The sequence below is a fragment of the Drosophila elegans genome, unplaced genomic scaffold (genome assembly GCF_018152505.1).
Source record: "Drosophila elegans isolate 14027-0461.03 unplaced genomic scaffold, ASM1815250v1 contig_149, whole genome shotgun sequence".
Taxonomy (NCBI): domain Eukaryota; kingdom Metazoa; phylum Arthropoda; class Insecta; order Diptera; family Drosophilidae; genus Drosophila; species Drosophila elegans.
Genome location: NW_024545513.1, coordinates 14,831,284 through 14,851,943, shown reverse-complemented (window position 1 = coordinate 14,851,943; position 20,660 = coordinate 14,831,284). Strand labels below are relative to the sequence as shown.

The 20,660-nt window shown below is 37.2% G+C and overlaps 1 protein-coding gene across 3 annotated transcripts in view; it reads left to right on the top strand.

Moving 5' to 3' along the window:
• The window catches only part of LOC108149992 (inactive dipeptidyl peptidase 10), a 111,238-nt gene that overhangs the window by 72,198 nt on the left and 18,380 nt on the right, over nucleotides 1-20,660 (top strand). Inside the window, exon 1 of one of the 3 annotated variants that reach the window (XM_017277923.2) lies at nucleotides 18,749-18,966. The exons of the other annotated variants lie outside the window; for them this stretch is intronic. The gene's annotated coding sequence lies outside the window, so the exon portion shown is untranslated. Of the gene's footprint in view, nucleotides 1-18,748; nucleotides 18,967-20,660 lie in introns of those variants that run through there. 3 annotated transcript variants of the gene reach the window in all.

Here is a 20,660-nt window from a genome sequence, read left to right as displayed (position 1 = left end):
CCGATGTCGAGTCGATTCGAGTCGAGCTGAGTTCTTGCCACAGCAAGCCCAAAAATAAATAATATCGACAGACGAGAGTACAGGACTTAAGAAATGGGAATATGAGTTACTCTCAAAGAGCGATGCGATTCCTTATTTTACCAGCTGGCAACAGAAGTAATATATTTTTAATAATCTATATATATTAAAGGAAACTATATATATATTTTAATTAATATAATCATTATAATAATTGTTTAAAAAAAAAAAAACATTTTTATTTATACCTACTCTATTTCTTAGTTTAATTTATTTAAATAAATATTTGGTTTTACCATTTTTGTATGTTTTTATTTCCTTTTGGAACCTTCTTAAATGAAAATATATGTTTTTATTTAATACATTTATTCCAAACCTTCAGAAAAGATGCTTGGCAAGGTGTGCTATTCGTTAGATATAAATGTACCTTTCAAGTTGAAACACTTTCCTTAAAGGGCATCTAGATATGTATATATACTGAGGGGATACAATACCGCTGCTCTGCTGTTTCCTTGAGCAAAAAGTATGCGTCGGATTTCAGTGTGTCTATATAAAACCGAGGTCAACCGAGTGAAATTGCAGCAACTGTTGAGCTGCTGAGCCAGAAGATTGCCGCCGAGGGTTTGGATGGGCGACAGATTCAATTCCCTGACTTACGATGGCGGCGATGGTGGAGCAGGAGGTGGGTTCCTCGAGAAAACCATAAATCAGAGAAGCTTTCATCTTTACGTTAAGGCATTACAAATGCACTTTGACACTCTTCCTTTTATTTTATTTCACCTTATCTGGCTCTTGATTACGATTCCTTTAGCGACTCACCTTTTTGGCCCCAGGCGAAAATCAAACAACAAATCAAAGAATGTTTTTTTCCAAGGAGTGGGATATCCCATCCACCCAAGGAGATGCCATTTGATAAACATTATTGAACATGTCCGACAATTTTTCAGCAACAATCGGAGCGTGCCCAGGCATTTGATGGATACAAAAACGATTTAAGGGATATAAATGACAAGGCATTTCGCTTTTGGCAGCTGCAGAAGTGATTGATTTTCAACCGGGCCGGAAAGCGACAGCTCTGGGGAAAATAGGAAAGTGACTTCGAAAAAGGGCGCAGTGGGGGCGTTTGGGCGGTCAGGGGGCGTGACAGTGGCGGACGGTTCGTGCACATTTAATTGCAGCCGGCGGAAATCGCACAAGCGAAAACTCACTTCACATCTGTGGCCGCCAATCAATTGATTTCCGCTTATGTTCAATTTTCCATTGGGATGAATCAACAAAAAAGATAGTCTTTAAGTTTTCTCCGAGGTCTTAACTTGGCTTACTTTTTTACCATAGTTAAGTACCATTTCAAAGGTCTAAAAGTAGATGAAACTTAGAACCTTTAGTTGACACTTAAAAATGTCCGGCACAGAATACTTATAAGTGTAGGTATTGGTTTTTAAAAAAAAATCATTTTGAAAAACATATTCTTTTGTAAATTATTTTTTATAATTCCTGAAAACTGTTTTGTCACTCTTAAGTAATTCAGAGCTATTTCTTTTGTAATATTTTTTATTTGGTATAGGAATGAAGGGCTAAGTATGACATTTCCATTTAAACCGGTTATCCCTTCAAGCCGCCTTTTCAAAAAGAAAACTCTTGGCAAAAAGGCGTCAATTTATCAGATATATGGGGTATATTTCCATACAAATTTGACAGATGCTCCGGACACGAGAGACAAATGTCCCAATCGAAATCATCATTGTGTTACGGGGTCGTCCACACAGTCATCACCACCATCATCATCATCCATTCGCGTCCAGTTGGACTGCACAACTTCCGGCTGGCATCTTCCGTTTGTTTGATTGCTTTTCGCCCAAAGTGCGTGACCGGCGGATGAAAAGCGGTATCTGGATCTGCGGTTCCGTCGAAGGTCCTCCGGAATTGATTCAGCTGTCCAGTATTCAGTGTCCACTGTCCACTGTCCATCCAGTGTTTGTCTTTCTCGGCGGCTTGTTTTTGTTCAAATCCTAGCTTCCTTTTTGGCCGTGGAATGCGTCGCATAATTAATTTCGCCATCGCTAACGGTCGCCAACTGTGTTGCGAAATTGCCCAACATTGCTGAATAAGTTGGCCATTAAGAAATCGATATGGCATTTGAATAAATCGAGTGATTTATTCATTCAATGGTTCGTCCGAAGGGCCAACAAATTTGTGGGTGGGCTAATCAGGGCCGCAATCGAAATTTAATGTCGTCGATTGGGCCCAAGATTTATGCGGGGCACTTTAAAAACACATTTCAGTTCTTGTCTCAACTCAATAAATTATTAAATAATCTTTTTAATTAATTGCTTGGGTCTTCAATTTGACTATAGACAAATTTATTAAACTCAATTTTTAAACCATAAACCAAGCTTGATCAGCCGTTTCTTAATAAGAAAGTTAAATACCATTAATTTGCATTAAACTGATCATGTTCATTTTTATGTTAGTTATTATTTGAGATCCCCTAAAAATATATAGCTTATTATATAAAAAATCCGATTGAACGAGAAAACGTAACGTTTCTGGCCGTGTTTATTAAATTAAGAAACGACCATTTGTGCAAATATTAATTAACGACATTAGCTCAAGTTTTGTTCGAGAGTTGTCCCTTAGTAGGTCATAATACCATACTCTTGGCCAACTTAGTTGCCATTTTCGCCTGGCATATGCCTTCGATTTTGATTTTATGGGCGGCACATGGATGCTTCCATTATGCTTTTTATGATCGACTGTCAACTTGGGCTCGTGTGTGGGCGTGGCACTCATTAATAGACGACCCCTCATGTATAAAACATGGCTTGTTAGTCAGTGGTGGCAAATAGAGGGGTTGGGGGTGGTGAAAGTCAAAGAAAACGATAAATTAAGTGGCCCCGAACCGGTTTCAAGTCCTGCAGCCTTTTCTTGTATCATCCTTTGAAGGTCAACACCGCACCCCCTGCGATACTCTTGCGACTACTTCCATGCGCGCATTCGTGTCGCCATTGAGACATTTTGGCATCAAGTTTATTTTGTATGAATTTATGGGGCAAAAGCTTTCTCTCGCCTCATGCAAATTTCTATGGCCACTCGAGGTGGGTGAGAGCAGAAGAAAAAAAGGAAAATGGGAAGAATGCGGTGGATTTTGGGAGAAACTGGGAGACAGGGGCGTGACTGTCACCTAAATCAAGTTGAGTGCCTGCAAATGGTAATCAGCTGAGAATAATGGCGATTTTATATGCATATGGATTCCTATAATATAATAAGGCAGGCCAAAAATGGCAAAATGATTACAGTGGATGACAACGAGCTCGCTACATCAAACTAAGAAGCTTCCAAGAACCAGTTGAACACATTAAATGCAAACTTATTTGTTTAAGCTATTTTAACCGTGAATGCCATTTGATTGGCAATTTAATGACGAATTCACGGATGTATGACATTCCATCTTTTGACCATTACTTTTTGTCCAAATTTCTGACTTTTTTGTTACCATCCAACCCTGATCGATGTTTTTTGAAAAATGAATTTTTGTCCAAATTTCTGACTTTTTTGTAAGGGGGTACATCAACATTTTTTGGGATTTTTGGCGATTTTTCAAACAAAATTATTTCTGAAGAGTCTTTTTGTTGTAACTTTGCCAAATTAAGACCCAAAGTCAAAATAGTTGCTATTTTGAACAGCTAGCAACCTATATTATCCATCCCTGATCGATTGAAAACAATTAATTTAATTTTGACAAAAAAACCGAATTTTGAAAAACGTTTTTTGACAAATTTATTTTTGTCCAAATTTTTGACTTTTTTGTAAGGGGGTACATCATCATTTTTTGCCGAAATTCGAAAATCTGAAAAAATTTTAACTGTGAATGCCATTTGATTGGAAATTTTATTACGAATTCAACGGTGTATGACATTCCAATATTAGACCATTATTTCCCAGTGTTTTGACACAAAAACCAAGTTTTTAATATGTTTTTTGGGATTTTTGGAGATTTTTCAAACAAAATTATTTCTGAAGAGTCTTTTTGCTGTAACTTTACCAAAATAAGACCCAAATTCAAAAGAGTTGCTATTTTGAACAGCTGGCAACCCATACCATCCATCCCTGATCGATTGAAAACAATTAATTTAATTTTGACAAAAATACCGAATTTTGAAAACGTTTTTTGAAAATTTTATTTATGACCGAATTTCTGACTTTTTTGTAAGGGGGTACATCATCAATTTTTGCAGAAATTTGAAAATCTGAAAAAATTTCAACTGTTAATGCCATTCGATTGGAAATTTTATTACGAATTCAACGGTGTATGACATTCTAACACTTGACCATTATTTCCCATGGTTTTGACACAAAAACCAAGTTTTTAATGTGTTTTTTGGGATTTTTGGCGATTTTTCAAACAAAATTATTTCTGAAGAGTCTTTTTGTTGTAACTTTGCCAAAATAAGACCCAAAGTCAAAAGAGTAGCTATTTGAACAGCTGGCAACCCATTTTGTTCAAGTTCTTTATGGGTTTAATATTTCCCGATTGTAATTTAAGTATTTTCCAAATTGAAGGATAGAGAATTGGAAATTGTGAAGATACCTGCAAGGCCAAGATATTCAGTTATTACCGTTGGCCGTTTGCCATGGCTCAAACTTTGTTTTGTTCCACTTGGCATAAAGTGGCAGGTCTTTATTACCTGCTTTGGGGAGTTTTCTCGAAACTAGAAAACCTGACTGGCTCCTCTGATTTCTCCGGCTCATTTGCTATGCCATTTGGCGCAGGTCACGAGGGAGGAGTCAAAGTGCATGGAAATATGGAATATGGCAGAGAGGGGCCGGTTGTTGGATGCAATTTCCAGATTTGTGCGTGCTAGCCCCACTAAAATGCCCCATCCATCCATCCATCCGATGTGTGTGCATAATTGAGGGCCTGCACATTCAGAAAGGCCCCCAACACAAGACCCCGCCCCTTCTGTGAACTCGTTTATAATTCAAAAACGTGCCGGGGAAAAGCCAATTTGTTTTCAGGCCAAATCAAGCTCTACTCAAACGTAAGCTATGCAACATACAAACAAATAAACAAGCGGGCCAACACTAACTAAAAATGAAATCGAGTCGGAGGACTATTCCAAACCAAATAGCAGCAACGGCAAGAAAACAAATGAGAAAATGGAAACTGTGGAAAATTGCAGAATATTTGGAAGAACGTGACAACGCCTCGTTACAACTCTCTGTTCGGCCCTCGTCCGCTGGCCAATTTGCGACAGGTGCTACAAATGCGGGGATAGCAACAATAAAGCACACAAAAATAAAGTTGGCACAACACAAATTCTCATTCAGGGCACTTGAAAAAAACCTCGTAATTTAAAATCACTAATTTTGAATGCCTAAAAAGGCATGCCTATTATGTGCTTAGTTTTTTGGAGTTTCTATTGATTTTAAAGTACCACCTAAATAATTTATGGGCCTTAGTCAGTGGTTTTAATCTATTCTTAAACATCATTTTTAATTGTTAGAAAATATGTTAATATTTTCTTTCCATGTACTCCTCAATATCCTCCTTTGCTTTCCCCTCTAAAAGCGATAACGAAATCCTTCGGCAAATTGTTGTGTTAACCGCTCGGCTACGTGAGTTTGTGTAGGGAACTCTGGGTAACCGCTCTAGAATTTCAGAGGGCAGGCTGTGGACAGTAGGCGGGGGTAGTGGAAAGTGGGCGTGGATGGCTAAATGGCCAGCGCATGCTACACGCAATCGCAGGTGGACACTTCCGCAGATAATAAATGGCGCACGGAGGAGACATCGTATTTAACTCAAAAATGTTCTCGGCTAACCTTTGAACCCCTGATGACCCCCATCCGCCACTCCAAAAAGAAAAAACATGCCCCGTGGGTCACGCGATTTACCAGACTGAAGTTTATTTTTAGACATCCTTTTTTTTACGAGACGGCAGGGACAATTATTACGTGGCAAGGTAACAACTTTGTTTGTTAGGAGACATTTTGGCGGTTTTTGGAAGGCAAGAAAATACAATATGACAAATATAAAACTTAAATATCAGGAAGGTTTAAGTATAACTTATAGTTAAAATAAAGAATTTGAGAGAAGATTTATTATTTATGGCAGCATCAAAATAAATACAATACTCTATTAAATCATTTAAAGGCATCAAGAAATCTTTTAGTTATATATATGCCTATATTTTTATTTAAAGGCCTTTCGCGTGTGTAAGTTGCTCGACCCTTATATTTTTCGGCTCATCTTGATTCTTTTTGAGAGCGCAGTCTATTTGAAATACCCACACGTGTCCACCTGGACCCCCCCTTCAAGGACTCGCCTTGTTCGTGTGAGTGTGCGTGTGCCAGAATATCCTGCAAGGGTTCGAGAGTGTGTTTTTGTGCGATGGTCACGTGCCTCCGTTTAGTTTGCATATCGCATATCCCACACGCACCCCCGGGGCAGTTGGTCAACTTTTGTGACTTTTGTGACTTTTGCAACCTACCCTACCCTACTGATGTCATAAAGAAGTTGCCTTTTCTTTGCTCTCGACCTTTCAGCTTCCTCATGCCCATTTTCCATTTCCCATTTCCCATTTCCCTTTCACTTTCACTGGCCTTCGGTCACAGTGCTTTGTGTTTTTAGACGGCTATTTCGGGCGGCTAATGACTGGCGCAAACATCGCACAGCACTTTGATTGAATTCCAGTTGAAGAGCCAGCGAAGAGCGCGCTTTCATAAATCACTTGGTCGGCAGTCTGGCTGCAGTCCACGTGGCGTATGCGCAATGTTGACGATTCAGTTTCCAACTGCAATTAACTGGGGCAGCGGGTGCAAAATGGGTATAGAATAAAGGGGGGGCAAGTGCAGCTTGACAGCTGGGCGTTGAACATTTGTTATGCTCAGACCGATGGCGCCGCACTATGGAATGAAATGGTAATTTATTTTAAAAGATTTAACCTTCAGAAGTTAACGCATCTTTTATTGAGTAAAGATGTATTAAGCTGCAGGCTCTAAATATACTTATTTAAAGGGTATAAGAATATGTTTAAATCAAACATAGTAACTTGACTAAATGAGTTTGAGTTGATCTTGTCTATAAAAGCCTAAACTTTGTATAACTTGCATTTTTTATATTATATTATTTTATTAAATAAATTGTGAAAATGTTAAAACGTATTTGTTTTTAGTTTGCTTAAAGATATTTCATTTTGTAATAAGAGATATTCTTTTTTAGTCAACTTTTTTGAACTCGACTCAATGAGTTGTAAATGTAGACCTGCATACTATATTTTTTTGTTTTGATTATTAAACCTAAAGTTTAAGTTCGTTTTATTTGAATAGCATTTTAAAATATTTGTGAAATAAATGTTGCTCTTGTGCCACCGTCACCATCGGAATGTCTCCTTCCGCCGCGGCAGCACACGTGTGTCCACTCATTTATTTGGCCAGCGATGGCATGTCCTGAGTGTCCTGGCCCAACATGTCCTTCGGCTGATGTCAGAGAAGCTTTTAGTGGCCACAAATCAGAGCGGGCGAAATTCTTTTGGCAAACAAACCGAGATTATTCAGGCGCCCCAGCTGTGCGAACAATGACGTGGTTTGCCTAGTTTTTACTGTTGGACGGGGGCGTGGCCCCACCCGTTCCGCCCCCAAAAATAACCAAACACACACATACACACACACAAGCGGCGCTCATTATGTTTTCCCCAGGGGCATTATTCATTTATGCATTGCCAAAGGCGCGTCAATAAAAATTTTCCCGCTCATTAATTTTTATTGCATACTTTTTGGGGCTAGAACAAAGTCCTGCCGCTTGCGAATAAGTGTGTATGTGTGTGTGTGTGTGTGTGTGTGTGTGCGTGTTAGCAATTAAGCCGAACAAGGCCACAATTTGGACCCTCAAGGGTTGGAAAGTTTAATTAAACGGGGCGGGCATAACGATTATGATACCAAATTCAGACTGTCCACCATAATGAGTCCGTCGTTGCTGCACTCCGCCGAAATTCGCCTCCATTAGTATCCCATTGAAGTTGCAACTAATTAAGCGCGGCACAAACGGACGCCGCATAAATGGTTTCTCATTAAAAATTAATCGAAACACAAGCAACCACGCACCCACACACAGGACATTAAGGATTCCTGTGCTTGCGTGCATGTGGAAGCTCACTTTTGGCTCGATGCCATGGCCAAATTGGTGGCCAAAACGAAATGACAACACATCAAACGAGCACTTGTCGTAAATCATTCAAAATCAAGCCGAAACGTGCCTCGCGTGCCTTCTTTCACACTAGTTTTTACGATCCACCCATCAATTTTCACATGTTTTTCCTGTAACTTTTTAAATAATTTTGTTGCTTCTGCCATCACATATTTATTTCACATTTATTTTTCTATACACCTAGTTTGGCCATATTTTTTGTTAAATAAGACAAGAATTTTTTTTTAATAATTTTTAAATGCCATTTTATTCAATACTTTCGTTTTGTTCCTTCTAAAAGTATAAAATAAATTTTGTTTTGGTAGCTAAGTAATACATTAAGTTTTCTAATTTGCATTATTCTGAAGTAAACTTAACCCAAGCTTAAGCTTGATAAATGTTAATGGAGGACAAGCAGCCATAAAACATACATTTGTAACATAAACTGTTTAGTACCCTCTAAAATGCTGGCTTAAAAATATAATTTTCAGTCACAAGGCACAACGACTGCAGGCTTTTAGATAATTAATAATATTTTTGATTATTTATAATTTAAATATTTCAAATAAAAATGAAAATCATAGTCCATATAACTTTAACGAAGTTAACAAAAGGATATGGAACAAGTGCAAGCTGAAATTGATTTATGTGGCTCACACTCCATTGCCATAATTTAAATGCAAACGACAGAAAGGAAGGGGAACTAAAAAAAGGAAAATTAAGGACGATTGTGTGTGTAAGGTCACGTTTCCCACACATAAAAAAACTCTAGAAAAAAAAAATGCATTCGCAATGAGAATGAAATATAGGTCGAAAAAGAAAAGAGGCAAAAGTTGTGGGGAAAAAGTCTGAAAATTCATGTTCATCCAGGCTGTGCCTAATTGAAAATCAAGGGAGCGAGGAAAAAAGGAAATTGAAACTGGCATTACTGCAGCTATGTATTATACATATAGATGTTTATCATAAATATTTAAGGATTAACTCCTTATCGGAAAGATTTAGATATGTTATGGCACTGTTAAAAATGTTATCAAATTGTTTTAAAATTTGTTTGTTATAAAAATGATTTGCATATATCTTAAAATACTCCCACAACTTTTTTGTTATATGTAAAAATTTAAAAATGCATACGACTTTTAAAAACTTGTTTTTTTTAAGTTGAAAATGAAACGAACCCGTAGCACAAACTCGAGTTCCTTGACAATTAGTCATGGTGTCACTTAGTGAAATGGGGGCGTAAATTATCAATTGGATTGTGTCGCCCGAAAGGATTTTTCCACACCGAAGATAAACCGAAATCGAAGGAAGAATGTAGGAAGAATGTAGGATGCAGGAGAAGCAAGGAGCTGCTTAACGAAATATGCAAATTGCCCAAAAGTATGCCACAGACAACGGCAGTCGAGCAAACAACAGCATTTTGCAATTAGTGCAACTGTCAACAGGACATGGAAGGTTGGATGGGTGGTGGGTAGTAAGTGGGTGGTAAGTGGGTGGTCATTGAGTGGGTGGCGGGCTGACAGGCAAGGTCGTGGCCCATCAACGGCATTCACTCGAGCTGAACTGAGCTCAGGCCCTCCGGTTCTCGGTTCTCCGGTTCTCTGACCTGTCAGCCAGCTCATCACCATCATGTGGCCTAAGTGCCTTTTGGGATTCACTCGGCAGGGCAGCCGTATCATCCCGACATCTCCAAACCCATCCCCATCAACTTGGCCACAAGTTGGAACAGCAGGCACTTGATATTTAGGCTCCGGCGCAGATAATTTAAGTTGAAAACCAAAACAAAAAGTTTGCACAAGTTTCCTTTCCTATCAAAGGAGCTTGAAAGGGGTGGCCAAACGATGGAAGCAAATTATTGGTCAAATTTAAATGGTCAGCTACTTAAAAGTGTTTATTTGAAAACCCTTTTGTGAAATTTTCAAGGCCCTTAAAAAAAGTATTAAAAGTAAAAAACAGCAATAATAATTAGGAAGTTAGATGAGTTGTACATACAAATAAATAACGAAATGTTGATTTTCTTGAAAAATATAATTGAAAAGTATGTAAATTTAAGGATGTTTTTGGCTTATTTTTCAATCATTTTTGTATACCTCTTTTATATGTACTTATTCACTTAAATAGGCAAACCAATATAGTTTTAAAAACTAAAAGTAAACATAAGAACAGCTTAAATAAATCCCATGAAAAGGTTTTCTAAATAACATAATTACTAAAAACAAAAGGTCTCTAATCTATGCTTGTACAATGTCTAAATGAAAAGGTAACGTATCATTAGGTAATTTAAACAAAACCCAGCTGAATGTTTGTGACTACAAAACGATGTTGACGTATATTATCTGGGTGCGTTTACCTTCTCCCAGGCACAATTTGTGTTGTGTTTTATGGCTGGCCAAGTCATGATTAATTTGGCTTTTTGTGTTTATGGGCAAACTTTAACTGGACTTGCTTTGGTTTAGTCCGACTTTCGCCAGCCACCTTCTCCTCCCGCCATATACATATGTATGTATGTTTAATGCCTTCCCTTTTTCTTGTTTCCTTGCAGGTAAGCATGAAAGGACATCCCCAGACTTAGTTGGCCGAAAAGCTCCCTTGGCACAATTTCACGCCCCAGCTGGCCCAATCCATCCCCTCATCAGCCAAATGAAGGCAAATAGTGGATGGCCAAGGGGATGTTTTCAACAGAGAACAGCTGATGAAAGTACTGAAAACTTTAATTGAATTCCATGTGAATGTGCATGTGTGCGCCACTGTCGCCGGGTAAAACTTTCAATAGCATTTCAATTTGAATTTCACTGCAGCACAAAACTCCGACAGTTTGCCAAAGGGGATACGAGCTGCATGTGGGATTACTTAATGCACACATTAAATGCAATATTTACAGCTTGTTTATGGGTAGTCCTTGCAAAGGGCATTTTAGAAACATAAGCTATTGAAATATTCATGTTTACAAGATATATTTGTTTAAAAAAAAAAATAAAACTACTTGTAACATGTAAAGGTATTAAGCTCTAGGCGAATGAAAGGTTATTGAAAATATGTTTGCATATTAATGTTTATATTCGCAGCTTACATTCAAGAGCTCTTTCAAAATGCTGGTAAATTGTTCAAAGAAAATCTAGTTGATTTACAAAAACCCACTCATTCCTTTGATAAACCCAACAAAAACCCTCTTCTCTGAATCCTTTTCAATCCTTTCTTGTTTCCTACCAATTCAAAGGGAAGGCAATTTATCAAAGCTGCTTTCTTCGCCGAGTGACGGGCACAGATTCCGAATCAATGCCAGACAATGATGGATAACAGCATTCCCCGTCGCATTTTTCGGCACCAATATGCCAAATGTAAGAGCTCAAACAGAGCAACCCAAAAAAAAGAAGAAAAATCGGTGAAAACTCAATTAAATTGTGCAGCCGCATAATGGCCGCACAAGCAAACACCAATACACTAATACCCACGTTCCACTCCTCGTTTTTATGGCCACAAAGTCGGCAAACATTTAAAACCTCGTTCAAATGGCGCCATGTGGCATTTAAGTCCCCAGAGGACCAACAATGCCCTTGTGTGTGGGAATATCAGGGTCCTGGATATATGTTAATACATATGAACATGTGTATAGTATGGCACGCCCTCGCTTATGGACAATTAGTGGCACTCGACAATCTGCGAAAACTTTTCACAAGTCCCCTCGCGATTTCTGTTTAGTACGAGAAGACAACAAAAAGAAATTGGAAGTTTTTTTTTTTTTCTTTTTTTTTTTCGGGATGAAAACAAATAAGCGGTGCGCTAACGATGCCATCGTTAAATTCGTCGGGAGATGGCAAATTAAATTCCCGTCAAACTGCCAAGGACCCAGTACAACCAATAATAATAATACAAATTATAATAAATTATGAATTAAAGTCCCCTCAATGGCAGACACACAGGGCAACGGAATGAAATACACGTCAAGGCATTTCGACCCAATGATACTTATTAAAGGTTATGACTTATGGCCTTTTAATAACCCAAAGCTAAAGTTAATTAACATTTATTAACAATGGTTCGCCTATACAATTTGGATTTATTTAAATAACGAAACTAAATTATTAATGCAATTTATTATATTTCCTTTAAGACAAACCTTTTAATCCGCAGTATTAACAAATTTTAATTCCACCTACTCGTACATACGTTGTTTAGAAAATGCTTTTAGCTTGCTTGCCAAACCGCAAAGTTTCAAAGTTTATTACGCATACGCAGTGTTGACACATTTTATTACACACAATTTACACAAACTGAACTAAACGTAAAGCTGGCGGCGGGTTGTTTGAAAAAGTTAAGGGCTTATAAATACTTTTGACACATTTTAATTACAATTACTTAGTTTAAGTGAGCAAAATATAGTGCACTATATATATTTTATTTTTTTTTGGGATACAATTGTAGCCCTAGATGGAAAATAATTTTAAAAATAATAAATATACAGAAAGTTGAGGGTAAAAAACACTTTTGACAGATTTCATTTAAAATTGGTAAATGTGGAGGCAAATAATTTTAAAAAATATATACAGAAAAATCAGTTTAGGGTTTATTGTTTTCTCAAAATATATTCTCTCTTTTCCTTTAACCCAATATACTTTTAATAACCAAAAGGATACGGGGCAAAATGAGTTTCTTATCCCAACGATAGGTGGAGAGATCTGAGAGAGAACTGGCTAGGCCGATAAATAGATGCTTATTATTCAAGTGCGCAGCCAGCTGCGACTCGCAAGATGTTACAGGTGCCACAAACAGAAAACCCCCTCTTGCTCCCCAAATCCCCATTCCTACGCCCCTGTCATCCAGTTACCAGCATTTGTGTTAACTTAATAAGGCGTTGGCCGGAGGCAGAATTTGTGCCCAAGAGGAGGCACGTTGGAGCAGGTGGGCTTTGGTTTGGGGTTGGGTTTGAGTTTGAGTGTGGGTGTAGGTGTTGGTGTGGGTAACGCCTCTTTACCTGGCATTCTGCCGCAGGCACCTCACGCATGCTGAGCTCAGCAGCTCAGCAGCTCAGCAGCTCAGTCAGCCCTGCCACGCCCATTTGCTCGGCACCGCCCCCTTATCCACCTGGTGCTGCCTAATCAACTGCCGCTTATTTATTTAACTTTGGTTTCACATTCGCCAAACGAGCAGAAGAAATGTGCTTAACTTGCTGGTAACTGGTAGTTGCACTCAGAAATATTTGTTTGTGCAACAGAAGTACAAAAAGCATACATATACCCAATGCAATTTACCTTTTTTTGTATCTTTTATTCTTTGGTTTCTTAACAGATTTAGGATTTGCCTAAGGATGATGAACATATATATTAATTCGTTTAATATTAATTTATATTATCTCTTTTAGCATTTTTTATTATTAATCATAATTCATTTTTTATTAAATATTGAAATAAAACAATGTGAAATAATCAAATAAATGTTTATAATATATAAATAAAGACATATATTAAGAATCACATTTTTATTTATATGATTATCTAACTTATTGTAAACGCACTTTTGTATCCTTAAAATTGGCTAAAACATTTTAAGAAATACATATACCTTGATGTTTTTATGGCAGTGTAAAAAAAGTCAGAGACAATTCTGAGAGAATATCTCTTCCACTCTTTCTCCCACGACTCACAGAGTTAAGTCATCAAGAAATTCCATTTGATTTCACTCGAACTGAAATTGGCCAAAAAAATGCAGATATTCTGTTTAATATTTAATACAAATACAAATATAAATTCAATTTACGTCTGACTTTCATTTAATTATGCATGTGCCTGTGCTCAGCATTTCATTTAATTATTGTCAAATATTCGAATATAAATTTAACGCACAATTAACGCTGATTAAACAGAAATTGTAATGGATTTGCGCAGACTGTCGTTTTTTAAATTTTTCATTTTCAGCAGTACAACATTTTGTTGAGCTTAACTTTAACGTTTGGATGGAAAATGTGAGGGAGTGGAAAATAGGGGGAGGCCTGGTTTTTCTTTTCATTTTCCCTGTGCTTAATGTGGAAACTTACTCATGTAAATGAAAAAACGCAGGTGGCAAAACTTTTCTGCTCACTCACACAAAGACAAAACGAGTATGTGTGCAAGTGTAGGTGTGTGTGGGAGGGGTCTTTTTTTCACTGTGTGTGTGCGTGAGGGTGTGCCTGTATTGGCACTTGTATTTACATGATATTTAGAAAACACTCTCTCCAAAAGTTGGGGCTCAACATAAGGCATAAGACAACAAGGACTCGAACATAAATTAACTTGGCTGACTCCCTGTCTCTTTTTTTTTGTATACCCATCTCTCTCTCTCTCGCCTCTGCTCCTTTAAGCCCCGTTGTTGTTGATGATGGCCTTATTTTATTGCCACATTTTCTATGCGCATAGCAATGAGGCATTAATTTAATTTTAGTTGCAACAAACTTTAGCCATTTCCAACGCGCTGCAAAAATTCAGTTTCTCGCTTAAATTAAATTCTTTTTTCGATGGTCAACTGCATTCGATTAAGGCCAAAATTGAAGCCAAGCGAATAACGATTAAGGATCAAAATGGCTGTTAGTTTAGCAATTTAAAAATGACCATAAAATTGCTTAAAAAAAAATGTAAACGCTTTTTGTTCGTATCTGTATCCATAAAAGATGTCAAAATAAATGTATGTGTTTGCTCTTTTTAATCGTTTTTTATCCGAAAAAGCAATCTAAATAAATATTTAACACCACAAATGCGCAAATAGGATTTGTTTTAGCATACAAAACTATTTATGCCAACTGATAGAAAATAAATTAAAAAGCATAGTTCAGAAAGTTGAGCCAAATGTTTCAGAAAACGAATTGTTTTTATTTTCGCAGGCAAACATTATATTTTATAAAATAAATACCCATGACAGCAAACAATTGACTAAGTAAATGTTTTACATCTGTGGCTCACTCTAATGTTTATATATTTGTATTAAACCAATGCATTTCTGAAAATATTTAATTTGTGCATTTTCCTATTTTAAGCCAAATGTCATCATATATAAAATTATTCATTAAATTGACGGTAAACTTTCTTTTTTTTTTACTTAACGAATATTAAAATTAATATGTTTTACATGTTGTTATTCGTAGCCTTTTAAAATAGGTCTTCAAATTAAGTTCACACAAGGCAATAAAGTTACTGAACGTATGGTTTCCTTGCCACTTAAGAACTTGGCCACATCAACTTGTTGTTTACTGTTTACCCATAAATATGTGCATTTATTTATGCATAACGTATACGATCGCAGTCAATTTTAAATCTGCATAACAATGTTTGCCTGGCCATCGAGCATTACCAGGTCCCTTGGAAAATGAAAAACAATGCCCAGCCTTCCGGCGGACTAGTTACATGTGTTGATTTGGCCCGGTTGCCTTTAATGGCCAACGGGCTTGGGCCAAAAATGCGTCTGTGGCTGTGCGGTTATTAAACATATTTGCCACAGGCAACCGCAGCCATGTGAGTGGCTCGGAAAAACAATAATCCAACTGCTGGTGTTGATTTTCCCCCTTGTTGTTGCTGCGTGCGTCTGCATGCTGATTTCCGTTTCCTGTTTACGAGCCCATACACACCCACACTCGCACATTCTCGAAGTCAAGGGAACGCGTGTAAATATTCAGGGGCATTTTCCACAATATGAAAACGCAATTTTTACGGCATAAATTTTTAATAAGCCCCTATCCCATCTGCAGACCCTCCAAGGCGTTTTTTTATTTGACATCCCCATATATCCGACTCGATAGACAGCTGTCTTTAAACTACTAGAAATTTTGACTGGTTGTAAAGAATAAAAACATAGATTGTTTCAATACCACTCATACAAAACTGCAATGATTTAATTAGAAATATATAAAGAGATTTTGTCAATTGAATTTATAAAGCTTAAAAGTTTCTGTTCAATTATGAACAAATTAGAATATATCAAAATTATTTGGCTTTTATATACCAATCAAAACACTTTATGTTCCTTGGCTACAATGTTAAATAAACACTTTTCATTTTAAGATTTCAATTTTTTTATTTTTAGTTATACAAATTAAACTAGGATTTTGTCAAATCAATTTTTACAATTACAATTTTGTCCAAATTCTTTGGTATTGTTTTATGTTCATTTATTAAGTCTTAAGGCATTTTACTATTATTTTGAACTCAGGTGTTCATATCCACATTCATATATGCATAGGTGGCTGCGGCTTTGTGCGTGTTGCCATCGATAAATATAAATATGCTCTTGAGAGTTGGTCAACAGAATCTTTATATCTCTCACTTCAACGCCCACCGTCTTTGTGTCTGGTTTCCGTTTTGCCCTCGGTTTTTGTGTTTTACATATAGACCCAAAAACACCTGCCACCAAAAGCTAAAAGGGGTGTTTTTTTTTTTGCTTTGGGTTGCCATAGAAGAATTTAAGGTATGTTTGCTACACCTTTTCTTTTGATGTTACAAATAATATAATTAATATACCAATACCTTAACAAGAAATTAAATGCTTATGAGGTTTTACTTCTTTATGATTACCTAATTTTAATTATACCTTATACCTTATTATAATAATCACAATAATTACTTGAAGGACTTACCTTAAATATGTAAATTGCTTGTTAGTTTGTCAATGCCTTTATTATTGACTGTAATCTCATTCAAACCGTTCTTCAATACCTGTTTAAAAACAAACAACTAGACAATTGCTACTCTTTATCTGTATAAGCTCTTGAGACATTCAACATTGCTTTTTATAGATTAAAGCATTTTACGGATCACCCTGTCGGCGGCAGATGGTGTTTATGGCCAACAGCTTTGGCAGTTACATCTGTTATTTGCTGCCGTTTCGCTTGTCGATGGCGATTATTGTAAATCAACATTGAGCCAAACCAACTTCAAGTGGTTGTAACACTTGTTGTGGCTCCTATTTCTTGTTGTACAACGATGTACCCTGATGTTGTTTCTGCCGGGTTTCCCCGTGTTGTTGTCACATCTGTAATCGCATTGGATATCGCATTAATTTTGCAAACATTTCCACGCCAATGAGAAAAGGAAAAAAAGGAAAGAGGCAAAAAAAAAAAGAAAAGTGCAAAAACGTGCAAAAAAAAAGGAAAATAAATGTTAATCGAGTTCCTGCGACTGTCAGTCGATTGAGGTGAGCCCGATTTGGATTGGTTTATGTGCTTAGGATGGCTTTACATCATGGCTGACTGGCTCGTATCTCTGGCTTATCCCGCCCCCACATGTCCCCCATTCTGTGTAAGCGGACTGCCCTTGCGGTTTCTGTGGGCGGCTTTCGAGTCCTGCATTTGACATATGCGGCGAATTGAAAAGTACTCAAGTCAGCAAGCGCTGCGTAAGCATTTTGCCGTAAGCCACACAAACCGCCGCCGCCCAACCGCCTCCAATTTGCCACTCAAGCGGTAAGGACATCCGAAATTCCCCCCACGCCCCTGCAACATTAATATATCTGCGGTCATTCTTGGGGTAATATTCAAAAATGGAGGGTAGCCCCAAAGAAAACCTGTTAAAAGCTCGCGCGTGGATTGTGTGGCTTAAAGTCCACGTATTGTGCAAAGTTTGTGGAAGTCGGAAAAAAGGATTTGCCGAGCTTTGACTTGGGGGGAAAACTTTATCGGCAAGACGGTTAAATAGAGCTTTATATTGGCGGAAAACTCTTTCGGCAAGAGGCTTAAATAGCTTTAGAAAAAACCAAGATTATTGTTGCAGGACTTTTGTGACTTTTCAAAGCTTTTATTTTTTTTAGATGTCTGCAAAAATAGCCGTTTAAGAAAGTTTGGTCTTATGAGCTTTTTTGTTTTTTTTCCATTTCTTTAATAGATAAAATGCTATGTTTTACAAATTTGACATAATTAAAATTTAAACTAAATAGAACAAAAATGCACAATATCTCGGAAAAAATAGCTACATGGCACACTTGGTCCTCATGCCGAAAGTTAAATTATTGAAAACATCTTCCAAGGAAAAAGTGTCTTGGCTAACTAAGTTGAACAGGAAAAATTTGAGTCAAGTTGACAAAACTCTCTTTTAAAATGTTATGAAATACTCTTTGAGACAACAAAAATTCTAGATAGGGAAAAAAGCACGTCAATTGGCATGGCTCTAATAAAACAAAGGAAAATCTACAAAATGTTTTCTAATTAAACAAAATAGGTGAAATCATTAAAGTTGAAGCATTGGACTAACTTTATTTTCAGACGTTAACGCAGTTTTTCGGAAAAGCTTAGCCAGGACAATAAAAGCTTTTCCTTTTCGATCAGCTGATTTTCGGGGCCAATATCTTTTTGGCGCCCAAAATCTGCACGAGTGTGTGTGTTTGTGTGTGCTTGTATTGGTAAAACGTAAACAATAACAACAAAGGCGTACGCCCGGCCCCATTTAACGCAAACCAACTTCTTCCACTCACAAACACACACACAGACACTCACGCACGGAAGACACACACACGCAGACGCAGCAGAGAAATGGCGGACGGAATGTACCGTTTGTTTCGCTCCGCCATTGAGTTTTTGGCATTCAGTTCCATTTTCACTTTCAGTCGTCGCTTGACTTCCGTACGGAAGCGTTCGCTCTCTCGCGTTCGTCTCTCTCTCTCTCTCTCTCGCTTCCTCTGTCACGTTGTTATTGTTATTATTTTTGGTGGTCATTATTTCGCACAGTGCAGCCGAGGAAAATGTAATCAACTCGAAGAAGACGACTGCACAAAAAAAAAACAGAGAATAAATTGTGACAAGAAATCATCCATTAAAGGTGGGAAATGCGGGGAAAGTTGCTCAAAAAACAGCAACAAAATAAGTAGGGAGAACAGCTGTTGTTGTTGTTGTTGTTGCTGCTGCTGTTTGTGTGTGTTTTTTTCATACTTCGAATTACCCTCCGCTGTTTTACTTACTCAATGAAAGCCAAACAATTGACTCAGAAAAAGAGAAGAATGGAGAAAAGGCAACAAATGAATAACCATTATAAAGTTCACAGACAAAAACGATGTATATAATCTAGGCATTTAAAAGTATTATTTTAAAATTTTAACATTTCAAAAATCATAGAAAAATGTCAATACATTTTAATTATTAAATTCAAAGTCCTATTTATATATTTTTAATAGCTTAAAAAAATTGAGTTTTGTAACTGAGTGTTAAAAATCAAAGATAAAGAATGCATAATCAAAAATAAATGCATGACACATATTGATTTTAAATATATTACAAAAAACCAATACTCATTGGGCAGTTTTTAATTATAGTAATGCCAATTTTAGGCTGTAGAAGATCATTTTTTTTGTGTAGTATAAGAGAATAAACTACGCCACAAAAATAAATTAATTTATAACTTATTAATAAATATTTTAGTAAGCAAAATATTATTTTGGATCATCTTAAAAATAATTTTATTCACATTTTAAATTGTATTGGTTGGCAAAAATGTGATTTAGTTAGGTACTGTATTTTTTTCCGGTGCATGTCAGCCACATAAAATTGGTATTTAATTAGGTCTGTATTTTTTTTAAGTGAGTGCCTGTTAGCCACATAAATCCATGAAGACATTTTTAATTTCCTGCTGAATGGCGAGCAGAATGCAAAAAACAAACAGCTGACAAACTGAGCTTGGCAAAGTGTGTCAATGTCCGTGCCATATCCTCAGACTGCAGCAGCTGTTGGTAATGCATCCGCCGGATGCCCGGATACCCTGTGTACTATATATTATATACTAACTGCTATGCACCCTATACGTCCGCCTCATTTATGCGGCTTACGGAAGACAAAAAGTTTGCCCAACCCAGTGCCAAGAGCTGTATATTTTGCTGCCTTTGCCATCTTTTTTTTGCCATCTTGGCCCGCTGGCAGCTCTCCTTTTGGCCATGTTCTCTGTTTGCACACAGCTTCAGAACCTGTCCGCGGGTGTGTGTGTTCGGCATTGATATATGCCAGTGCTTAGCTTGGAGCAGTGCACCACACCACACCACACCACTCCACTCCACACCCCAGATTGGCCACTGATAGCACACAGACGGATGGCTCAAGGATAATGCGAGGCTCAGACTATTATCTCAATTTTCCAATGCACTTCTGCACGAGGAAATCATCTTTAACATGTGCTGAATTTTAAATCTAAACTGGTTTCAACCACGAGCGGAAATGTCTTTCTTTCGAAGGTTATTTTGGCTTTAATTATTAATTTAAAGTTTGCTAGCTTTGAAGTGTCAAGTGTCTTGTAGGTGAGAACTAGTAAATGAATACATTAAAGAGTTAATGCATAACCAGTGGGTCTCTTAAAACAATATATGATTAAATATATTTATTTTTATTTTATATAAAAAAGATCCTTGAAATTTTGCCTTACAGAGGCTAGGTGCCAACTTCAATTATCCCCAAGCCAAGCTGGTTGAAATAATTGCGAACAATTTGACTCCCTGACGGCAAGTATTTAACCTTTTCCAACTTGCCAAC